Here is a 23,753-nt window from a genome sequence, read left to right on the forward strand (position 1 = left end):
CACAACCGTGCGTCAGTAATAACTACTTTTGTGTTCACTGTACTGTAACAACTGCAAAGCCGTTAACTTGTTCCCATGTAAGACAAACTACTGCGCGACTGGGCAAGGAGTATATGAAGATGAGAGTCTTATAAAGCGCAGACTCCAACAAAAGTGATTCAATTCGCTTTAAGGGTGCTGAATGTGCAGGAACTAGTATAGTTGAGAGAAAAGAAAAGTTTTAAGACAGCGCTTGAATTGAATAATATAATCTAGGACCTAATTTCAACCGAGAGGGAGTTCCATAAACGTAGTGCAGCATTCAGGAAGCTACGGTCACCGAAAGATACTGTACGTGACATTGGAACCTGAAGTTGAAATTGATAATCCGAACGTATTGGTCTACATTTAGCTTGCTGATGTAAGAGAACATTAAGGTAGGTTGGGGTACCAGTTTTAATGGAACGATAAACTAGAATGAGGATGTTATAGTCAATAAGGAGTCTTATTGGTACCAGTGTAGTTCTTCCAGTATAGGAGTGATGGGGGTAAACCTGTTCAAACCCCAATTTATGGAGTAGAATACTATGGTCTACCTTGCAAAAAGCTGCAGACAAATCTAGTGAAACTTTATATACAAACGGTTAGTTAGACACTGGACTGTAATTGCACAAGTCATTAACATCTAGTTTGTTCTTTTTAGAACTGGTATTACAACTGCTTGTTTGCATGGACTAGGAAAAACTCCACTAGCCAGGGATCTGTTAACAATTGAACACATCAGAGACATAATTTCAGATATACAATCCTTTACCAACCATGTTGGTACAGGGTCAAGACAAAAATGTTTACATGAAAGTCCAGAAATTATGTTCACCTCCTCCTCTGTAGAAAGTTCATGAAAGTTAGAGAAGCCTTCAGCTGCAGTACTGCCGGAAGTTCCATGGTAGTGAGAACGCTAACCCTAAAAATACTTATTCAAATCACCTGTTTACAATAATACCAGTGATAGATGTATTACTTGTGGTCATACATCAGGGTGACAAAAATCAAGCATTTAGCGTGGTTGTGTAACCTGATTTTACAAAAGTTTTGTATGTTCGAATGGGACTTTTCTACACTACATGGTTACTGTTTATTGATGGGATAGTTATCACATTAATTAATAAAAACCATAGTAACATTAATATTGAACACTTGTTTAATTTGTTCATAATTACCAAATTTGCTAATTGCTAAGATTAAGCTAACAATACATACATAAGTACAGTAAATTTACTCAGAATGTGAAGAAAGTGGTAAATATTTTTTTATTGCTAATGTTCACAAAACATTCATTAGAAGTATATAAAAATAACATATGACAGTCAAGTACATTAATAATGCACTGTAGGCTATCAGTGTAGCCTTACAAGTCCTCGTAGCATGTATGTAATAGGCGTATGTGCTGCATTGTACATGTATACAAGATACTGTATATTGCAAGCTATAAAATAATAAATCAGGACAGAACAATGTGTTTTGGGAAATTGGTTACTATTGATGCCTTGGCAACATAAGTTAGACCCAACACAGAGCAGCCTTTTTTGACCATTTATCTAAGTTTGATTAGCTCAGTGTGTAAGAGCTTCCACATTCCAGCCAGGAGGCTCAGTGTCAAATCTTGGCAGAGTCATACCAAAGACCAAAGAAAATATGGCACCTGCAGCCCCTCACTTGGTGCTCAGCATTTAGAGAGAGAGAGAGAGAGGGAGAGAGAGAGGTGGGTGGAGCCAGCTGTATGCCTGCGTTTTTGGTCCGTTTGATCCAGCAAATGCGCAGACGGGCATCAAACGGACCAGTTGACTGGTCCGTTTGATGCTTTGCATTTGCGCAATAGGTCCTTTTGGTGATATTGGTTAGTTTGGTGATGTGGTCCGTTTGGTTCATCGTTGTAGACAAACAGGCTCGTCCGCGATGATGAATCGTAAATTACACTAAATAAAACGTGCTGCGCGACCACTTCAACTCAACGTTGTTGAACGAGATATATCATCGTATTTCCTACTTACCGGAAGATATTATCGATTCTTTCAGAGATGATGTGTGGATAAGCGGCTTCTTTATTGGTGGGTCAAGTAGAAGTAAAATTTTCTTTCTATTTACCAAAGTTACGTTGAATTTGATATCAAGTTAGCGTGAGACCTATTCCGTTGCATAGGACGCCTTACTGTGGTTACCATAGCCGTATGTACTGTAGGCCTACATGGTACCTCGCATACTGAATAGCTTATGAGCATAGGTTCGGTGTTTTCGTCTCTTAGTTAAGTAAAGAAAATAGACATTTTCTTCGGCCAAATCATGATATCATGTCAAGAAATTAGTCATTAATCAATCCTTTGTAAAGGCGGTGCCTAACGTTTGCCCATGGCCTGACAAGACAGTGATTCGCATAGGATACGCTTATCATATATAGCCTAGGCCTAGCCTAACTTGGGCTTGGTGTATAACTTTTGGTCTTAAGTTTAGTTAAAGCAAAATGTACGCAAACCTGATATCTTCCCGAGATATGAAAGTATAATCTTTTAGAAGTTTTATGTGTATATTCTGCAGCAGTCTTTTTAATACAAGCTTTAGGCCTAACCCTGCTCCAATTGTGTTAAGCCTCAAGAGTCAAGGAAATTAAGACGATGTGTCAAAAATATTTCAAACGGGCAGTAGCCTAAGCCTTTACTTTAGACAGGATAAAATTGTTTCCAGGTCTATGTGGTTCAATGCTGGTTATTGTAAAACAACTACTGAGTCTAGTTTAACACAAATTCACAATCTAGGCCTAGGTTGAAACAAGCACACAAAATGGGGTCTACCGGCAAGAATGACACCATATATTCAACCCAAATTTTGGGAAAGAGAGATGCATAAGATATAGCTATCCATGGCAACAAAGACAAAAGTTACATTGAAATACTTAAAACACACTCACTATTGTGACATTTGTACAATAACTTCCAAAACAGGTTACCGTAACACAAGATTACTGTACTTCCACAATTACTCTCACAAGACTACAAGAGGTGTGAATCTACATAGGCCTCAGCCTAATTACTGAAGGCTACGGTATACCAAAGTGTACTGACTGAGTATAGGCCTACTGAATATCAAACCAGGTACAAAAAATTGCCCCAACTGGGAAGTGAGATTGAGAACAATAAGCCCCCTGTTGCATTCATGACACCAGGGTTTACTACATGTAATTTAGCCTTTAATTGACACCTATAGTAACATTACTAAGCCTACTACAGTTATGCATACTAACTTTTTTAATCTATTATCTTTATGCTCATCCCATAGCAATATATTTTTTTCAATTTCGTTATATGTTATGCTTAAGTTCAAATTTGGCACCTTGCATGGGGCCTAGGTTAGACCTTATTCTGGAGGTTAAGTTGTACAGTCATTGTACGCCTAGCATATTATGTTATATGGATAACTTAATGACAGATAAGATGATACAAAAGTTTGTCAATGTGAGGATTTAATTTTAAGTAGCGTGAAGAGCAACTTGAAGGTCATGTTTGGCATTATGTAAACAGCACTGTGTGGTTGCTTCCGTAGAGGATTTCCAGTATGTACTGTTCGTATGCTTTTTAGTTCAATGAAAAATACTCTTTCGGAACAAACCAAACAAGTTGCTTCTGCAAATCATACAGTGTGTACAGTACCTTTCATACAGTTTGCTAATTCCATATCATATTTATTTGTTTATTTCTCAACAGTGTTAAATATCTTTTGCAACAGGTGATTGAACTTGATGATGATGGCATTTATAGTCCCAAGGTACTGTCCTACAGAATGGTATCCACACAGATGATCAGATATAGTGGTGTCCAGCTACTGTTCCTATAGTACAAAATGCTACACACAGTTGACCAGAACATCTGTATGGTGAGTGTACATACAGTCGAAATAACTTTATAGCTAGTGCCGTGGGAAGAGAGGAATGAGGTAACCAAATAGTTTATTTGCCAACTCTTTGGCAGCAAAACAAGTACAGTATCTAAACACTAAAGCATAACCAAGTGAAACCAGTCTGTCCAACCTAGGCCCCATACTGTCAGTTCCTTAAATGTGTGAATTTTTTTTCATTCTATGTGTCATTGCACACAATATATGTTCTTTTACACATTACCTTTCAAACATACAGTAATAAAAAACTGTTTCTTTTATCCAAATGTCTCTTTAGTCTTTCATCACTGTTGAAGTTATTGAAATGGCAACCATGTGGTCATAGACACAACTAAATGCCATAAATTAATTGGTAACTTTCTTGCAAAGTATTGTTATTCAAACTGTTGTTCTTATGTCAATTTGTTAAGCTGTGTATTTAGTGAGCTGGTCTTGACTACTATTTGCGATTCACAAGACCCTACTAAATAGTTTACATTGTGCAAGGTGGCAGTGCACTTAGAGTCGATCTATACTATTAAAGAAAAATTGAAAGTCTTGCTCGCTCATCTGAATTATGTTGACGATGCTGGCAGTAGATGTGACAGGATATCAGAAAATGAAATCGGTAGAAACAGCTTTTTTTGGAGTATATTTAAAGCGATACCTTGCATATTTGCATATGTGTCTCCTGAGCATAAAGGTGTAGCAATAATTATATAATTGTAATTGTATACATTACACTTACTATTTTCTCCACATCTCCTACCCAGTTTGCAGATGCAGGCCACAAATGGCAATAACACAGAGAGCATGAAAATGGGCCAAGATAGAGAGAGTTCACATAGAGATGACCATTGAGTATGCGTAGAGCTACATGGATATTTGGAATGCACTTTTGATTCCATGAAAAGGTAAAGAAATCTGCCATATGTGTTTGTATGTGCACACCCGTGTAATTGATTTTTGGAGTAGTTACTAAAATTGTAAAATAAGTGTGTCCAACAGTAGCCTGGGTTTAATGGACCTCATACACTGAAAACATTAATCAGAATGCTTCTCCTCACTGACAGTGGTTGCGTTTGTGAGTGCACTGCATAATTAATCAATTAATGTGGGCTTCAAGATGAGAGTCCTAACAGTTAGTCACAGACACTACACAGCATGTATGGGTCACTGCCATTTGTATTAGTAAATGGCAGTAAAATATACTGGAATAAATGTCTTAAACTATGGTTGGCTAGTACATAAACAGGACATTTACTATAAGTGATGTTCGTGTGTAATTGAACCAAGCAAAGGAAGAATTGCTTTCTTTCTCTCTTTAATTACTCCAAAGGTAAAATAGGTGTATTTCAAACTTGTATCAAAATCAGTATAAATACTACCAATATAAATACTATTTGCAAAGGCAGTTATCTCTCCATTAGGAATATTGGTCCATTTGGTCGCATAAATTATAAAATTACTGAAGAAACATGTGCATTGCTTGTCCAGACACTTGTAACCTCAAAATTAGATATATAACTGTAATTCTCTTCTGCAGTCTGTGCCACCATCGCTCATTGATAGCTTCCAACGCGTACAAAACTCAGCAGACGGCCTGATTAATAGTGCTCTACTAGAAGGGTCTACTAGATTGATTCTGAGATGACCAGTCCTTTGGTATGGTTGTTCAATGCATGCTACTAACCTGGAGTTTTTGTTATGTTTGAAATCTCTATTCAGTTAACAAATCATGCATCTCTTAGTTGAGTTTTATTGAAACACGATACCGTTTGTTATCTAAGACATTTTAAAGCTTTCGGAGACCTTCTCCAAGACTTTAGGTTAGAACGATTGCAGTTAATGGGAAAACAGCAGTGGTTAGTGTAGTCTTTCTATGACAATGCTAGTCTTTTTGAAAAAATTCCGAATAGGTCATAATAATTAGTGTTACTATGTATTAGGAAATCCCGACCTTTCTACTTTGAGGCGTTACCATAGTTACTGGGGTGGTCCCAATACGGCCATCTTTTCGGGGTTCCACCGCTAGGGTGTCCCCTTCCCAAAATAGATTGAAACTCCTAGGTGTGGCACTTCTCCGAGTGGTAAGGGGCAAGTTTGAATAAAAAAGGCCAAACATCCAGCACAGAGTGTCAGTAGCCTGCGCCATGAAGGCATTTAATGCCCCCACCACTCCCCATGCCTCTGAACCGCCAAAATAATCTCAGATTCATATTCAGCGCCCCAAGTAGCACCAAATGAGATGTATTCGTTTGTTCTGGAAACACCAAATTTCGGGTCCCCCCCCCCTCCCAGTGGTTTTTGCCCCTAAAGCCCCCACACAACACCCAATTCAAAAATAAACTTCAGATTCGTGATCAGCATGTCGAGAACTACCAGAAAAGATACACATTGCCCATCTTTCCGACAAAAAATATTTTCACCCAAAAAAAACGTAAGGGGTAACCCCCTTGCAGTTTTTGCCAAAATTGCCCAAAAAATGGATTTCGTCAAAATGAAGTCACATGAGGTTATCCATGCCCAGGATCCCAAATCTGCAACTCTGAGGTCCATATCTGCTTCAGTTCAGGTGGTACGTGGTCCCAGAGGACCCGATAGAAATATGTGTTCATCATACGTGCAAAAGTTGGAAAACTCCTGCTTGTCAACCCCCCTCCTGTCCTCTCAGAAGTACCCATCGACGTCAAATTTTGATGTGGAGTAAGAGAAACCCTCGTCATTGTCATACACCAATTTCGTGTAATTATCTGATCGGAAAAGGCCTTTTGTCTATATGGTTTCTATCTGTGCCAAAATTAGGTGTTTTTGTCTTCAAAAGTTTTAAAAAGTACCTCTTTTTGGTACCCTGTCCTTTCCACTGAGGGTATGTGAAAGGGCTAATTTTTTGTTATGTGGGAGACAAGAGTCCTAGGGATGTGTAGACAACTCTAACGGTAGCATTAATTATTGGGAGGGGGTATAGTCTATATGTTTTGGAGGCCCCCTCAAAAATAGTCGTTTTTCACCGGTAGTAGCTACTGTACCCTATACAAGGACGCCTACGTCAACATTTAATTGGTTTCTTACCCGAACTTAAATCAGGCCAAGTTATCAGTAGTGAGTAGTAGACACACGTAGGTGGGTGCACTGCCAATTTCAAGTCCGAGGCTACTTGTCTCCTAAATGTCAGCTTTTTACCACATGTCCACATGATTTGTCCCCTATGAAGGGGCCTAGCTCTTGCAGGGCGCGTGTGAAGCGTCAACTATGTCTTGAAACTGTAGGCATGGTGTCCCCTAACCCTAATATGCAACTCCTCTCTGCATTGCCCCTTGTTTGTTTTTGGGGACACCCACTTGGGCCTGTGCCCCCCTCCCTAGGTTTTTGGCCCCTACGCCCCCCACACAACACCCAATCCCAAAATAAACTTCAGATTCGTAATCAGCGTGTCAAGAACAACTAGAAAAGATACACCTTGCCCGTCTTAGCGACAATAATTATTTTCACCCAAAAAAATCATAAGGATCATATAAAAATCATAAAAAAAAATCATAAAAAAATCATAAAAATCATAAAAAATCATTGCAGTTTTTGCCAAAATTGCCCAAAAAATGGATTTCATCAAAATGACGTCACATGGGAATATCGATGCCCAGGATCCCAAATCTACAACTCTCAGGTCCATATCTGCTTCCGTACAGGAGAAACTTGGTCCCAGAGGACCCGATAGAAATATGTGTTCTTTATAAGTGCAAAAGTTGGTAATAGGGATCACAGGTCCCGGTTGTCCATTTTTAGGTACCAGTCGTCCTTTGGTCTTTATTGAGGGTTTTGATACTTTGTACCAATAAAATATAAAAATTAAATATGACAACATCATTGAGATCATATTTGAGTATAAAAATAACCCAACATGATCAATTACAGGTCATTTGTCAATAGAGTAACAGTAACAAAATGCAACCTAGACTGGTAGCTGTTGGTTTTAACAATCTACAATAAGTGGCCCTTCGAGTAGAATTTATGCAATGGTTTGAGTTGCAGGGTTAATCTGCTAATAGCTATTCAAAGCAATCCCAGAACTCCTGTCAGTTATACTTATAGGATTAGTTCAGGTGTCACAATGTTTATCTTATATGAAAGAGGACAATAAAAGAACCCAATAGTGAAGAAATTATTCCAATTCATTTTCCGCTTAGGAGTTTCTATCTGATTGTGTAGATTAAAGTTCTATCTGATTGTGTAGAAACTGCTGAAATCAGAATAGCTGTGACGTCATATCCTCACATACCTGAAAAGTCTTATTTGATTAAATTTGATCAAGTTATTTTATTAAGTTAAAAGTTATTTTATTAAAATACTTTGTACGATTTTATGACTTTTTTACTTTTTCTTGGTCCAAATCTTGTGAACCAACAGTTTTTCTGGACCAAATTTTGATAATGCCATTGGGCTCATGTATTATCATATACTTTAGTATAAGAATTACTGAATGGTACCTGACCATGTGTGATACTATGAATATTCAGTAGAGACAGTGTCATATTGTATCAACTGAAGTTGGTATGATGATAATATTGGGTGATGACATATACAACACATTTGAGTTCCTTTCATCAATAGACCCTAGTGCCCATTGGGCCATTGTTATAAATCTTTTGTACAGTTTCAGAAACTTTAATGTCCATTGTGACTACTGTCACATATATCAGCTGTACAATTAATATCTTATTAGACTAGCCTCCGTCACTAATGGGGAGTGGGTGGTGTATTTTATAGGCACTGATCACCCAATCCTTGACCGAGAGGTGTTCATCTGCCATCTGGATGCCCGAACTGTTCTGAATCTCAGGATGCTTTCAGTTTAGGTCATGTATAGTGCACACCTCCCACCGCACCGCTTATGTGCGTTTCTGGTGTGAGGGGGCCAGCGGCCCCCCACCCGTCAGTAGTTCCTAAGCTGCTGTGAACCACTGTTAGGCCCATGTTGATTTCTCTTATAGTGCTGCACAGCCTATATTAGCTCTTGAGTTATCTTCATGGGCTATTGTTCACGATACCTTTTTTTTAAAAACTGGATTTATGGTGCATTGTTAAGTGATTTATTTACATTTTCATTTTCATTTACATTACAATTGTTATTTTGCACAAATTTTATTCAAAGTGTTTTTCAAATGTCAATGGCTACTTTCAAATAGGATGTCTATTGTGCCAGTACTAAATAATGTGCAATATGTGTTTGTATTGTTGTCCCGACTAGACAATACCAGTTTGCATAGATAATACCAGGACAAGACAAGGACTGGACAATATCAACACAAAGGTCTTGTTCTGGTATTTTCCAGCGCTTGTCTTGTCTTGTCTGCTGGTATTGTCTGTGCAAACTGGTATCGTCCTGTTATCGTTCAATCCTGGTATTGTCTAGTCCTTGTCCTGGTATTGTCCAGTCCTTGTCCTGGTATTGTCTAGTCTTTGTCCTGGTAGTGTCCAGTCCTTGTCCTGGATTGTCTAGTCTTTGTTCTGTTTTAGTCTAGTCTTTGTCCTGGTATTGTCTAGTCCTTGTCCTGGTATTGTCTAGTCTTTGTTGTGATATAGTCTAGTCTTTGTCCTGGTATTGTCTAGTTTTTGTTGTGATATAGTCTAGTCTTTGTCCTGGTATTGTCTAGTCCTTGTCCTGGTATTGTCTAGTCCTAGTCATGGTATTGTCTAGTCTTTGTCCTGGTATTGTTTAGTCTTTGTCCTGGTATTGTCTAGTCCTTGTCCTGGTATTGTCTAGTCTTTGTCTTCTCATGGTCTTGAACCTTTTTTTCTCATTTGACTTGTTGCTGTAAATGCAATAGCTTCTTTGTTTTAATTGAAGTGTTTGTCTTGTCATTGTACCTTCCATTGTACTGTTTTCTCTTTACATTGCTTTGCTGTAAATACAAAAGCTTCCCCTGTCCCCTGCATGTACAAAGCTAAAACTAACACGGCTTGTAAATACACCGTCTTGTTGCCGTGGAGATCACCTCCCTACCAGTAGTTTAGATTTTTTATTTCTTTCTTTTTCTATTTTAATTAAAGTGTTTGTCTTGTCATTGTACCTTCCATTGTACTATTTTCTCTTTACATTGCTTTGCTGTAAATACAAAAGCTTCCCCTGTCCCCTGCATGTACAAAGCTAAAACTAACACGGCTTGTAAATACACCGTCTTGTTGCCGTGGAGATCACCTCCCTGCCAGTAGTTTAGATTTTTTCTTTCTTTCTTTTTTTCTTTTAATTGAACTGTTTGTCTTGTCATTGTACCTTCCATTGTACTGTTTTCTCTTTACATTGCTTTGCTGTAAATACAAAAGCTTCCCCCTGTCCCTGCATGTACAAAGCTAAAACTAACACGGCTTGTAAATACACCGTCTTGTTGCCGTGGAGATCACCTCCCTGCCAGTAGTTTAGATTTTTTCTTTCTTTTTCCTTTTTCTTCTTGATTTACAGATCCCAGTGATGTGTATTCCTTGTCTCTCTCTTTGTCCTATGTGGGTTCACCTACCCTCTTACTGAATAGTTGATTGATAGTTAAACCAACATAGGACAAAATTAAAGCGAGAGAAGACAGGAAGGGAATATACTTTACTGAGATGTGTAGCCACTGTCAGCCATCATAACTTTGTCAATAGTTTGTCAATGAGTTAAGCTGTATTATCCAACTGCTACCTCACTGCCTCTTTGCTTGTTAATTCGCTATAACGGCACATGACAGTATGCATACAGGCATATTAGCTGTATCCATACTGTCATGTGCGGTAGAAACTTCCAACTACATTACACTCCAAGTCATAGAGATTTGTGTTTTTTTGTCTTTAATTGGATAATTAACCTTTTAATTAGGGGTAATTTTTGTTATGTTATGTGCCAATTGTAGGGGGAAGGGGGTTGTTTGATTTAGAGCAATGATTGTCTGTTTTATTATGTATGTGGATCTTAATGTGTATTTCTATGTACTTCTCAGGGTGTCTGTGCTCAGGGTTCTGTGTTGTTTTTTGTTTACTAATTATTTCAATAATGATGCATTTAATTTAATTCTAATAGTTTTTATGAATTTAAATTTGTACAGATTAATGAATTTGAATTGTAAATTATTGAAATAAATAGAAAAGAAGAAAGAAATAAGGTCTTTAGTCTTATGTTGGAGTCATTTTGTTCTGCACATATAATTTCACAGTGCTGCTTAAGTATTTCTTTGTTTTTCCTCAGCTTTAACTCAGCTGTTGTTGTATTTATAGCAGAATTTCCATAACTGAGCAACAGTTTAGGCTATTCAGTTCAAATTTTCAGAGAACCTCTGTTGAAAAATTTGCCATTAATGCATGAAGCCAGATATTGATTACCATGAATTGTTATCAAGTAATGGTCATATGATATCTCTAGCTTGTCAAATAAAATGTTAATTAATTTAGTACTTAGAGAAAAAAACTGGCTTCATATGCACATCAGAGACAAAATTTTGCATGCCCAATGTAAGTTTGAGGAACTATATGGGCTCCCATGCTTCTCATTGTAGCACCCTCACTAGGTTCCAGCGTGACGGGACAAATACCCCCGAGACAATTACCCACTGGACATTTACCCCCCGGAGAATCCCCCAGGATAACTACCACCCCGACAGATACCCACCAGACAATTACCCCAGAGGACAAAAACCCCCCGGAAAGCTACACACCTGGACAACTACCTCATCGGACGAATACCCCCTAGACAATTACCCCCCGGATAAATACCGCAGGACGAGTATCCCTCTGGACACATGCCGTTAACTATAGGGAACGGATGCAGCGACAGATATGCAGGTATTTTTTCAAGTTTAGTTTCCCGGGGGCCTAAAGATATACCCTGGTCCCTAGGGCAACTGCGAGAGGATATTTACAATTGGGTCAGGGTGCCGGTTAAACAGGCACCACTAGGGTCGTCGTGTTCCCTGGCACTTTTAACTTTTTGACTTTTTAAAAAGATTCGACCTTTTCATATATAAGCCCCCAAAACTCCTCGATAGTGTTTGTCAATGGACCGAGGCCCGGGGCAAGATAGGTTGGGACGGCAGTTGAAGAAGCGTGAGGAGGGGGGGGTCGGGAATTAGTCACTGATGGTAGTAACTATTAATTTACTATTAGTTATAGTGACACTATTCTGTATAATTAATCTCCGAACAATTCTGGCTTATTGCGACTTACCATTTTTAAGTTTTCGTCTGAGAAATGTTACTTGATGATTTGTTATGTAATGTAAGTTTTTGTATAGTGCTTTATATTGCACTATGAAATTTGGTTACATCAGAAAAATAATCATATATCAGATTAAGAAAATTTGCTGTCATGGCCCTAATGGGCTTTCGTACTACAGGGCTCACCAGCTAAAGGTGCGCTTTGTTCACAGGCTTGAGGGGGGGGGGGTACTTGGGTGCATTCTGGTATAGTTGGGGTAGTAACCTGGGTGAGGTATCTGTGGCGGTGTATTTGCGCATGTGGAGTTTTCCTAGAGGTTATTGCCGGGGGGTGGGGGTAAAAGTCCTCGATGGTAATTCTCAAGGGGTACTTGTCCTGGTGGTTATTGTCTCAGGGGTACTTATCCTAGGGGTTTTTGGCCTTGGGGTGTATATCCGGGGGTAGTTGTCCCGGCACAAATTACTATCTAAGCGGAGTGCTACCTTTGGTTGGTGCGGAGCGTACAAGAAATTTTTGGATTTTGATACCCCCCAGATTACCGGAAATGGCACTTCCAGAGCATGAGATGACCAACCAGATGTACACTTTGGCCTGAGAACCAAGTATTTCTCAATATTTGTTTTCATCCATAACCTTTTGAAGATTATCACCCGTCCCACATCATGTTTGACGTCATCTCATCTCCCGTGGATCATTGCTTTTGTAGGTTATTCTACGTCGCGGCCTACAATACCCATCAGTTCCACTTTTCAAGGTTTTAAGCCCATTATATGTTCAGAATATTAAAATTCACATTTCTTGTTTAATTTACTTCAAAACCTACCCATAATATTGCACAATCATCTGTGGACAACCAATCAGGGACGTAGCTAGGATCAGATGATTAGGGGTGAAGAAACTACCAACTGAATAGATTTTTTCCAACAGAGTGTGGGTGTGTCTGGGTGGGCCCTAAAGGGATTCACGACTTTGTGGGGGGGGGGGGTAATAAAACTGGTGTTACTTGCTAAACGATTTCTTGCATCTTTGCAGGAGTGGGCAGTAGAAAACAATAGGTTATGATGTTGCAGACAGTTGCACATCAAAGCAGGACCCCACCATTTGTTGCCGGGAACTATTTTGCAAAAAGGCCGGCCAGCTTATAACACCAGCAGAAATAAAACCACCTAGCCGTGTAGATAAGTCGGGTTTCCGTGCATGTACACTCAGCAAAATTAAAATGACAGTAGTAACTATAAAGCCAAGCACCACCATTGGTTGGCGTGGAGCGCTAGCAAATTTTACAAAATGGCAACCCAATAGCAGCCAAAATGGGAGCATCAGTGCCTCTGCAGAGACCCTGACAGTCATAATTGCAACGACACTGGGCAACAGAACCCTAAAATATTTAATGATAATACTAATGGACACTTTGTATAGCGCCGGTATCCGCCCGAAGTAGCTCATGGTGCTTTGCAGAAAAAAGATTACATATATGGAATTTGGAACAGGTAAGTTTTTAGATATATCTTGAAGGTTCCAAGGCTGTTGACCAGTATTACTGATTGACGTAAGTAATTCCTTAATTTTGAGGCTGCACAGGAAAAGGATCTCTGGCCCCACCGATTCCTTGAAACACTTTTAAGTGGAGTTTTCGTGTTCACTCTCAGCTAAATTGAAATGACTGGAATGGTAGGGGAAAGGTCTAAGTGGAGGTTGTGTCCCTGGGAAAAGTCACTCAAATTACAATCTTCAACTCGATCCTGAGTAGATCTATACAGGCTCTGTGTGGATCCTGTGAAATAGGAGGGCACTGCGTACAAATGAAGGTGTTTTTTTAAATTCAGAAAACTCAAGGGAGGTTTAAACCCCCACCCCCTGGATCCTCCCCTGGTGTATCAAATTACACCCCACCAATAGATGCTTTGCATCAATACCAACATGTACTGTGTTACATATGCAACACTTAACTCTCACCCAGAACAAGATAGGGGTGGTGCCCCAACTACGGCAAGGTATATTTTCAGGGCAAATATATAATTATGATATGGGGGAGGCATGGACTTCACTAGAGGGGGTGGGGGTGTCTCACGTCCCACCCCCCCAAAAAAAAACTTGGTAAAACTGACGATAGTTGGAAAATCGGAATTTCCGACTGTCGCACTCTACTTTATCTAGGACTTTTCATACATTCCTGTGATTGTGAATGACCTAAAAATTGAAAAATCTCGGTCAAAATTGACCTTTAATCAGTCAAATTAACCACGCTTTCCTTGCCACAAATTGTATCTCGCGATCCTTATACTCCACCATACAAAACTGCGTATGATTTTTAATACTCTGAAAAATGCCTATTGGAACTACCTTCATAGGCGTAGGAGCCATGGGCGGCGATCCTGGGGGGGAAGGGGGAGATATATCCCCCATGAAAATGGGTGGAGGGGATGTAATACACCATATCCCCCCACCAAATGCCAGGGATAAGAATATTTTCATGCCTACATTTATGCATCATCGTGAATGTACGGCTCTTTTTTAGCTTCATTTCTCGCCTACCATAAACGCAGTGCGATCTTTTCAAATAAACCGTCTTTATAAAGCAAGAATAGTTGACTGTAGGCTTCATTGGCCCTATAACAACAAAATGTATTTGCGCCCACGGTATTCATATAGTACATATATGCACCCTCGTAGTATTCATATAGGCCCTATAGTAGGCCTACACACGTACATGTTCCCTCGAACAGCTGAGAATCTCATGTTACCAGGGTAATGCTTAATTAATACACGTTTCACCTGGATGCCCTAGCAATCGGTACCTAGGAATGTAACTATGTGTAATTGTTTATTGCATGTGTATAGGCCTATCATAGCCTGCATGAGGCCATTTTCTTCATCGAATATTATAAAAGAGCTCTCGAACATTCTAACGTAGCGCATGAAACAAGATTGACAGGGGCAATTTTCCCAAAATAACACCCGAAATTAAAAAAAAAAGAAGTATTTTGGATCCTGATTATGAGATATTTCGGACATAATATCCCTATTTTAAAGTTGGGTATATGCCGCTTGGAAACCTCGGGAAGTGCCGTTTCCGGCCATTTAGAGGGTTTGTAAATCCCAAAATTTTCTAGTACGCTCCGCGCCAACTCATGGTGGCGCTACGCTTAGATAGTCAACAAGGTCATACCCCCCACTCGGAAGTACGGATCGCCGCCCATGGTAGGAGCCCAACTTGATTTGGGGGTGGGGGGGAGAGGGGTGCTGTAACGACTTGTCCGATAAATATAAACACATTTTTTCGCGCGTGTTCAACATGTTAATGTGCATATCATAAATGCATACATCGGTTATTACATCGCATGCCAATAACATACAATGATTTTCCGTGTTGTATATTGGTTAGAACTATTGGGGAAGTCGTTACAATATTAATTATAATAATAATATAAGTTTAACCATTGCAAATACATTGCAAATGATTTTTCTTTCAGTAGATGCCCGAAAAATTATCAGCATATTGCCCGAAATTTTTGTTGGGGCGTGGGGGGGGGGGCTAATAAATTTATGAAATGAGTGCCAGTGGGTACATATATATCGAAAATGTTCGGAACAAAAGTGCAGTCGCGAGAGATGGGGTGTCTGACTGACACTGACCGTATCGTTGACGAGTAGCGCGGAGGGGTGGGGGTACAAGGCAGCAGTCGGAATTTTCTGGCTTCAAAACCCATCCAGTTGGATTTTCAGCCACTACACCCCACCGAAATCATAATGCCTTGGCTACGTCCCTGGGGGAGGGGTTGTTGTTCCTCTTCGATGAGTTTTTACTTGTCAAAAGGCCTTTTCATATAAATGATTTGTGTTGATTTTTTTTCTAATGCAACTGATTAGCCTAGCTTTATATAGTTGGGGTAAGTATCAGATTTGGTTGGGGGAAAGGGTGGGCAGAGTTAATTACCCCCTTTCATAGCTCCACCACTGAATTGAGTACTTTACATATGCAGATATGAAAATGAGGTCATACTAGATACTCTGCCCATTTGAAATGTTTTTGATGAGATTTTTTGGGTAGCTTGATGAGTCCAAGAAATAATCTTAACTGAGCAAAATCCAGTCACTCTGTAAACAATAATCCAAATCTAGACACACCTTCACGATTTTTTACATTGTGTGCCTATATACGAGCGGAATGGTATCAATCTGTTCAAAAGTTTTCATGTTAGTTTAAATTGACCAATTACGGCGTGTAGCGAAAACGTACGATATACTCATCACCTAAAGGACCAAGTAATTTGCATGAAGCGACTGGGCATTTAATTTCAAATAATTACTACGCAAATTCGGCCTTCCTTATCTTTTACAACCAGCGATACGTAGTTAAGTCCATATTAATAATAAGAAACATTTTAAGTGCCCCCAATTAGATTTTGTTATCTTTTAAGCCTTGTTCATGACTCGGATCATGTCTTTAATTGTCTACTTTTATACCGTGGACGAGCCTAGCGAGAATTCTAGGAAAAATCACCAAACGGACCATCAGGGACGCCCTCTAAAGTTGTAACTTTGACCATTGCGCGATAGCGCTACTTCTCTCGCTAAAAAATAGCAAAATTCCTTATAATTTTCTTCATTTAGATAATTGGCGGACCAAATGTTCAGATAATATCAACTGTTCATTAAGGAACCGCCCCTAAAAAAATCCCGTCGATTTATCAGTTTGTACGTAATTTCTGACACATTTTTGTTTAACCCTAGGGTTAACCCTAGGGTTAGGGTTAGTGCCATATTTACCATGAAATACCGAATTTTGACATCGGATCTGGTCAATGATGTAGAAGAACGTGCCAGTTACTGTATATGTTTGTCATTTACCATTTTATTCCGTTTAAAATTAATAAAAGGGCTTTTATGGAGCTAAATTGACAAAAGCATCAAAAGGACCACTCAGAACACTTCCAAATTTGAGTAAACTATCATTCCAAAAATTGACGTCACGGGCACATACTTCATTGTAAATGTATAAGATTTGAACATATCGTGAATTAGAAAATGGTCTTTCTGACAGTACCAACTTTAACACAATTACACAATGGTATAAAAAGTTTTATGAAATATGATAACACCCTTACATGCATCAAAATTGAGTCTTTGCTACCGACCAAGACGCACCTGCATTATACGTTCCTTGGAGGATCTTTCAGGCACACATTTTATGAGGTTTAGAGTGGAATTTGAAGGAATAAATTCAGCGAATAGTAAAGATAGGCATATGAGATTCTCTTTTTAGTCTATCGCCGATTTTTTACGAGAAAATCCGGATTTATTAAGCCATGAATCAAACGGACCATTCTATTGCGCAACGACACTGGTCGTTTTGATGCTTTGTGCAATCATGATGTCATGCTGTAGACTATCGTTTCCAGTTGACGATAAAGCTGATTTATTATGTATTTGATGCCTCAACGGAGATGCGGATTTATATCATCCTAACGTTTCATATTATACCCCCCCCCCCCTCACATATGCAGTGACAACAGCCTTGGCAAGATGGGCAAATAGGGGGTAAGAATTTTTTTATTTGGTTGGGGGGGGGGGGGTTATACCACTGATATGGGAAGGAGTTTGACATACGGTGTTGTAAGGTAACGTCGCGTATCCCTTAACTTTGTGAACTGTGTTGTTTTCAGGGACGTAGCCAGGGGAGCAGTGGGAGAAACTGCCCCCCCCCCTTTTCAGAGTCAAAAAAATATTTTAAGACGGTTTTTTTTTGTCATGGTATTTTGTCAGTGCTTTTTTATCTTGAATACTCGTCAGCTCGTTCACTCGATTACTATCGTACTAACATTCTGGCCTACCGATTCAGCTATTTACTTAGTTTGGCAAATGCAATTAGCTAAATTTAGCCTATAGCCTACAGTTTACCACTGTGTAATAAAATACATATAGCCTACCTGACCGCACTCGAATGAGTGTCACGAACCGTATGTACAACGACGATGTGCCTTCTCATCCTTTCTATGATTCGTCATAAGTTGTTGAACGAACAGCATGTTACGAAGCTAAGCTAGCAATCGACACTCCCTCCCCTTAGACCCCTCCCCCATACCAATCACAAAATGTGCAGACGAGGTGTGAGAAGTTAGTCAGATACCCAATATGAAGGGAACACAATTCTTTCCCCAAAGCCGTATATCTCGTGACCGGAAAAATAACCCTCAGACAAATACCCCCGGACGATTACCCCCCCCCCCACCCAAGCCAATAACCCACAGGAAAACTCCCACCCGGACAATTACCCCAGAGGAAAACAAAACCCTGGACAACTACCCACCTGGACAACTACCTCCTCGGACGAATACCCCCTAGGGTCGTTGTGTGCACTGGCCCTTTAGACGCAGGAGGGGGAGGGGGTGAGGCATGGCTATTAGGGCTATGAAAGAAAAAGAACAACAATCTGATATATCAGAATAATAATCTGATATGTCAGATTAAGAAAATTATCTTTCATGGCCCTAATGGGCTTTCATACTACGGGGTTCACCAGCTAAAGGTCTGCTTGGTTCAGGGGGAGAGGGAGGGGGGGGGGCACTGGGGCGTATTCTGGTTTAGTTCGGGTAGCAACATGGGTGTGGTATCTGTGCCGGTGTATTCATGTGGATGGAGTTTTCCCAGAGGTAATTGCCGGAGGGTGGGGTTATTGTCCTCAGCGGTAATTGTCATGGGGGTACTTGTCCGGGGAAATTGTCTGGGGGTACTTATCCTGGGGGTATTTGTCCTTGGGGTGCATGTCCAGGGGTAGTCGTTCCCAGAGGTATTCCTTTTCGGAGGTTTTGTCTGGGGCTGATTGTCAGGGGGGTACTTGTCCTGGGGGTATGAGTCTGGGTGGTATATGTACGGGGGGTAGTTGTCCGGCAACCATATGTCTCATGCATTTCAATGGGCACTATAGTTCCTTGTTTTAAGTAAAATAAGTGTGTTGCATATGTCATCACCCAATGTTATCATCATACCAACTTCGTATCAACTCTTTTAAATATGCCTTTGGTCATGTTACATATGAGTAACTCCAATGATCAAGTAAATGCTAACACAACAGAAATGGAACTATCCAAAGTTGAGTCCAGAAAAAAGTTGGCTCAAAAGGATTTGGGACCAAAACATCCTAACCAAAAATGGCAGAACAAATGGGTCTAGAATATTACAGGGACTTAGCCAGAAATGGAAATGTGGTGGGAGAGGAAGAGAATTTTAAAAGGGCATTTATCACAAAGGGAGCATTATAACGATTATCGGAGCTCCATGATGTACAAAAAAATGTTTGCCCAAAATGTCTCCAACATGGCAAGAAAAAAAGACCATTAAAAGAGTTTTGTATTACGTACAGTAGCAGACAAATTTTCAGGGGGAACAGTGAGAAGGGTCACTTAGTATCATCCAACGTGAAAAGGAGCTTTAATGATTTCCCCTGCTTTTGGTTGAATTTTACTTTTAGGGGTACTCACAGGGGAGTGGAGAGATCGCTCCCATTGCTCTCCCACCCACCTGCCCCCTGGCTACATCCCTGTGAAACTGCTCGTTTGCTTTAAACGAGTAAAAATTTGATAGTTTTTTTAAATGGTTTTGCTTCAAGCGGGCCACCAGGCTATCTGCCCTTTCTCACCGGATTTACTGGAGAAACAAAGCAAGACCATCTATTACTGCATCCTGCAACTGGTTTAAAATACTTTGCTGACACTGCTTGTAAAATTTAACATATATATGAATAAATCTATATATGACTATTTTGAATGATGCAGAACAATGCTGGTTATACGGTAGGTGGCTTTCCACATATTTTACACAGTGATGTGTATATCACTTGCGGCAAGTAAACTAAACAGTAATTGTTTGAAATTTGTTATAGAGGGTAGAGCCAGCAGTTGAGGTATAAAACACACATGTAGGGAAACCGCAGCCAATTAGTCACTCCACAATTTTGTATCTTTTAGCCAAAGTGGAAAACATCATTGAGTTCTTGACTGTTTGATTCAATAGTATCTTAAGTTAACAACACAGTGGGCATTGTGCAGAATGCTGGTTGAATCATTTTGACATTACCATGCTTCCTTTATGATGAAACATATATATGAAAGGAGAAACAAAAGCAGATAGAAAATGCAGGAATGGTATTGCCTGATTTGATGTTCCTACAAATTTGTTCTCAGTACGAATTATTGCTACACTTATCACGGCAATGAACATACCAATCATCTTTTGTATGTATTGCTTACTTCAGCCCTTCTGTAAAGATTAAATATTATATTAAACATGAAAAAAACATATGAAATTCCTAGCCAACCACAATTCTAATTGTTGATTTTAGTTCACTATGACCATCCTTCTAGTACTACTGTAGTGTTGCATCATAAATTTGAGAAGGGGTGTCACACTAACAACCTTCTCTTGTAATGTAAACAAAGTCACGGCTAACTACAGAATGTTTTAGTCATTTACTCTTTACCTTCACTAATAATAATATAAGTATTTAATTTAAGGGTTATACAGCCTAGTTATTATAGGCCTAAGCTATCTGTACCGCAAGTTTTGTAACCTTATTAACACCGTAACTTGTAAGTTAGTTAGGCTAGGCCTACACGTTAGTTGGAGTTTGGGACTTCTTGTACACACAGCTAGGTCTACGCAACTTAGACATATGTTTTATGTACAATTTCACCCAATTCAATTGTCAGTGATCACTTGTTTTGGCTATAATTTTATGATCTTGAGACGGTTACAGTACGTAGTGTCACATTTTAAGACTTCGAGATCGACGGTAAGAAACGTGATGTTGGATGCACACCAGCTGATGTTTGTTATTGTTGTTGTTATTTCTTATCGTAAGTTCTATTGCTGTGGGTGCACATAAGAACTAAAAATACATTTAGTGTCAGCCGGAAAGGCTTACCTCGTTGTGAAAGTTTTGTTGAGAAAAGGGACATATTTTACGAAATAATGTAGTACGTTATGAAAGATGTCAAAGGAACTAAATAATAAACAGATACGAAGAGTTATAAAATAGGGAAACTGTTAAAACTGTGTAAAATATGAAATTTACGTATAGAGAAATATACGTAAAGGTTTTGTTTTTAAAACAGTTGGATGAAAAAAATGGACGATGTTTTCCTTTGATTGTTAACCGGAATTGTAGGAAACGATAACTTTTGCCGAATATGCGTGAAAGAAGTACAAACGAAGTCGAAAATACATGCATATTGAATGTGCATTGGCAACGACCAAACCATTATGTGCGAAAGCATCAAAAGGACCAAAAAGTTACAAGCGTATTAGATGCTCTCTATGGCGAAAAAACACCAAAAGGACCATCGCGCTAGGTGGAGAGAGAGAGGTGGAGAGAGAGAGAGAGTGAAACACATAGAGTAAGCAACAAGGGTGACAATTGATATGCCACTACAAGCTTATTGTACATACGTGTTAAAATCTCGGGATATAATTTAATTGAATAGATCCGTAATGAATATAATTGTAAGTTTACAGGTAGGTGGCTCAAAAACTTGCAGAGAAGTACAAAAACACATACAATTGCCATAAGGAATTGGCTTCACTTGCATATATCTCTTAAATTATGTTGTGATTGGTGATGGTGTGGTGATCCAGGAGAGGGATCATGTGAGTAGGCTGATGGGGAATAGACTGCACAGTGTTACTCAGCAGAACGGATGTTGTTGACTCACATTATGCATAATTCTAACTGTGTGATACCCACAATTAACAATATTGTCCCTATAATCAACACACATAAGATATTACAGTAAGTTGTCCCATATACGATACACAATTGTCCCATTCGGAAAAAAAACTTTACTGATTATATAACTTAAATTAAATAGTTTTAATTACTTTATTTATTACATGTATGATTTGTGGTATATTTATGATTGGTTGGAAATTTTCATTAACAATACTGTTAATTAAGTCATGGCTGTAAAGTACATGTTTACATAAGAGTGTTTTGTATGGGACAAATGACATTTGGCCTTGGCCTCATTAGCATAGTTAATACATCATGGAAACTCTATATTCGCCTGACCATGTCCCCACATAATATTGAACCATATCTAATTCTGAGTATAAATTAATGTAATCACAAAATGTTCCATATTAAACACTACTTAATGATTTTTGTTATTTTGGTAATATGCGATGTTCACAATTCAACGGTATTGGGTCATACCATGTCAGATCAAAATATTTTGGAGTATGTTGCTGTTCGACCGCTTTTAAGAATTACCAAATTTATTGAATGCTTGGAACACCATAAACAAAAAACATATTCTGAAAATTTCATTTGAATTGCTTCAATATTGTCCGAATTAACACACTTTGAAATTCCGCAATTTGTCGCCACCATGGCATTTTTGGGCATTTTCTTTATTTGTGAGGTCTGATATCTCAGCAACTTTACATCCTACTAACTTTCTGCTAAAGAAGCCTATAGACTCTATAAAAAAAAGGCTGTAAAAGCCTTGTAAAAGTCTTATGGAATTGCCAAAATATTCAATTTTGGTATTTTTCGCTAAACAAATGTGCTATCTTAGTGATATATTGCTCCTAAACTATTGTTTAAGGATACTTGATTCTTTCAGAGGTTCTTTATGTTTAGCCCAAACTTGAAAACATAATGATAACAATGCTTTCCTGTAATATATCAGCACGTGTTGCAAATCTATTTCATGTTGCGGTTCAGCATTAAGAAGGGTTCATGCCAAATCTGCACCAATGCATCCATGTGAGAGATGTGAGGGGTTTTACTTTAATTATAAGTATATAGTTCTTACAACTTACCAGGGTTCTAGTTTATCTCGATATTAATTTATGAGGTTGTAAACTTGCTGGTACGTATAAAAGAGGTCGTCTTCAACAGCCAATAACTCAAAACGTTCGTTCTACTGACATATTTACATTTTAATGTATGGAATTCAACCATGCGGAGCTATGTTAATGTTATACATGTTGCCGTCACTGCATGATAAGTTTTTCTAGAAGAGATATAGTACCACATTTTTGTACAAAAAAATCAGGAGGGTATTTTGCCTTATTTGTAAATGAAAAATCCTCAAAGTTTGGGATATTTTGCCAAAACCTTTTGCTATAATTCCATGCACATGTTCTTGAGCCGGTATTGTACGTCAAGGTGATTCAATGCAATACCGTGCAAATTTCAATGTCATATTAACAATTAATATATAATTCAGTCCACAAGACAATGCTTTTAAAGCTTTTTTTATTGTCCATTTTATGGGATATAGTCTATAGGCTTCTGTAATAGAATGGTAGTAGGATGTGGAATTGCTAAGAAAACAGACTTCAGAAATCAAGAAAATGCCAAAATGCCATGGTCACTTTTAATGCAACCGAACATATCAGAATATGTTGGTTTTCTGGTGCCTTAATAATGCACGAGGGTCTTAATTTCTGGAGAGGGTCCAGCAACAGCCATCCTTGATTTGACACGAAATGACTCTATTGTTACTGTGGTTTAAAAAAATTGCGTCCACGGGACGCAGCATCGTAAAAAATGTTTGGTTCAGTAAAAATTGCGTCTAGGCTGCTGTCCTTCATGAAAACTTGCACTTTAAAATACGTCTATAGGAACATACAATACTTTAGTTATTATGACCCCCGACAATTCG

General features: G+C 38.9%; 1 protein-coding gene and 1 long non-coding RNA gene across 3 annotated transcripts in view; both read left to right on the forward strand.

Annotated features, from left to right (window-relative positions):
• Positions 1-23,753, forward strand: part of LOC139963061 (monocarboxylate transporter 2-like) — a 39,616-nt gene that overhangs the window by 5,395 nt on the left and 10,468 nt on the right. The window lies entirely within an intron of this gene.
• Positions 1,756-8,090, forward strand: LOC139962892 (uncharacterized). The gene is made up of 4 exons (XR_011791392.1): positions 1,756-2,087; positions 3,735-3,903; positions 4,677-4,817; positions 5,450-8,090. It is a non-coding gene; the product is annotated as an uncharacterized lncRNA (long non-coding RNA).

The sequence above is a fragment of the Apostichopus japonicus genome, chromosome 21 (genome assembly GCF_037975245.1).
Source record: "Apostichopus japonicus isolate 1M-3 chromosome 21, ASM3797524v1, whole genome shotgun sequence".
Classification (NCBI taxonomy): Eukaryota; Metazoa; Echinodermata; class Holothuroidea; order Aspidochirotida; family Stichopodidae; genus Apostichopus; species Apostichopus japonicus.